This window comes from Nothoprocta perdicaria, unplaced genomic scaffold (assembly GCF_003342845.1).
Source record: "Nothoprocta perdicaria isolate Ctin4 unplaced genomic scaffold, notPer1 scaffold_16, whole genome shotgun sequence".
Taxonomy (NCBI): Eukaryota; Metazoa; Chordata; class Aves; order Tinamiformes; family Tinamidae; genus Nothoprocta; species Nothoprocta perdicaria.
The window spans coordinates 7,069,081-7,071,311 of record NW_020454760.1 but is presented as its reverse complement, the minus strand read 5'-3'; positions in this window follow the sequence as shown (position 1 = coordinate 7,071,311).

Genomic DNA, 2,231 nt, shown 5'->3' with positions numbered 1-2,231 from the left:
GGGCGCGCGCCCCGCGCCGGGAGGCCGGGGGAGCAACGGCCGCGGGGGCGGCGGTTGGGGCGGTTGGGCGGAGCGGGGGGAGCGTTGGAGGGGAGCGGGGCAGCCCTTCCCGGCGCCGTGGGGAAGGGTGTGGGGCTGTTGCGGGCTCTCCCGACCCGTCAGTGTGGGTAACGGCCGGCGGAGGAGGAGGAGGATGGCGGTTTTCCTCCAACCGTCCTCCCGCCCAGCCCATCCTGGGCCCGCCGTCTCTTTGGCGCTAGCGCTGAGGGTAGCGGGGTTGTTTATGGCCACCCCCTCATCCCCTTGGCCTCGTTTTCTCTCCCAGCCTTTAAAGTTTGCTCCATGCCCCCAGCCATTTCATGTGCTACCTCCCTCCTGCCACAGTGGTGGTTGAGTGGTGGGGGTCTTTTTTCATTATTATTTTTGCTAAATCTCGTTTTTCTTCGGGGAGGGGGGTGGGATGTGAGCTGAGGCTGCAGCAGCCTGGCCTTCAGTGCAGTCATAAAAAAAGGTACCGATGCCTGCAATGCAGCTTTCCACGTGCAGTGCTTTCGGGATTTGGTGGTGCTGGTTTCTACAGGGTTCAGTCGGTGGCAGAGACTGGAGCATTTTGTGTAACCTCAGAGCTGGGCCATGGTGGATTCCGCCTAGCCTAGTATGGAGCGGTCACAGGAATTTACCCCCTGCCCCTTGCGCATCCGCTGCCAGCAGCAGTGCAAAGTTGCCTGTGAGACGGACTGCAAAATTGGCCAGTTAGATAAAGCCTAATCACCAAAAGGAGAGATAACTACATCCATACCCACATCCAACTTGAAACGGCCTGTGCACTGAAAGCGCACTTGGGACATCGGCCCCCTTTGCTGGGAGACACTTTCCCTCCTTCAGCTTAGGTAAAGAGAAAGGCTACTGCTTGCAATCTGGTCTTGCTTCCTGCCTGCCAGGGCGCAGCTACAGCTGCTCTGCTGGAAATTAAGCAATTAGGCTGTTTTTTTATTCCCCATCACATACCAAACCACACTTCACAACTCTTGCTGTTGCCTACAACAGGAACCCGAATTCTCTGTCCAGGAAAACCTCTGTCCTGTAGCAAATCCCGTAGCCACATTCCTGCGTATGCTGTAGGGGAACATTCCCCAGCGCCTCAGGAAACACGCTGTGCCTAATCCCTCTTGAGACAGCACCTCTTGAAAGGCAAGGAGGGCCTAACTCAGGAGCCCCCGGGATCCCATTACTGAGCAGCATTAGGTGCTCGCAGAGCAGCTTGCGGAGGGCGTCTGCGGAGCACCGTGGTTGCCCACGGAGCCTGGGAGCCTCCAAGAGCTCGTAGGAGAAGCGTGAGTAGGGAGGAGTGTGAGTGCACCAGGGCAGGTGACCTGGGAGATTTGGGCTGCAGGTCGGCAGCCTCACTGAAAGGAAGGGGCGTGCAGCAGCATCGCTGCCCTTATTCTCTGTTTCAGCTGAAGATAAAAAATTAGGAATTAGATAAAAAATTAGGAAATCGCCTCTCCTGGGGGATTCTGGATGTAGAGGTCCATGGGGGAGCCTTTGGTTTTATGCTTTGTCACATGGAAACAATTTGATTGCGAAGCAAAAAACCAGGGTGAGGTTCCCTGAGAAGGAGAGAAAGGGAGGGTAACTTGGCTCCTCCCTCCCATCAAAGAGCCACATCCCTCATGAAACACCTATTCCATTTTTCCAAGGCCAGACCCTATTTCTTAATCCCATTGTCTGAATAATCAGTGCAGTGGAGCTGTGCATCCTCTCCAGTTTTTGGCCCTGCAGTAGGAGCTAGAAATCTCTGAGATTTTCTTGCCAGAACCTAATTACCCCAAGACTTTTTCAGGGCTTGCCCCGAGAAGCTTTTTTTGTGACAACCATTTTTGTAACCATCCAGTAGCCAGCTATTCATTTTGAAACTCAAGACATGAGTAGCTAAATTGGCACTCCGGAAACATGACTAAGTCTGTAGAAAGATCTGTCAGAATAGAACAGCATTTCAGTGACTGAAGGAGAAAAGCAACACACTTGAACAGCAGCACAGAAGCCATGTGACATCTGCAGCTTGGTTTTAACAGCTTAGCAGCAGTGATTTTATAGTGCCTATAACGTTAGGAATGTTCTACCCGTTTTCGGTAGAGCAGCTCTGAAATGAGCAGCGCTCTGAGCTTTGCCTCCTGCCACATCAGGGCGGACAGGGGCCTGTGATGGGTTAGGCTTGGTCTGATTCACAT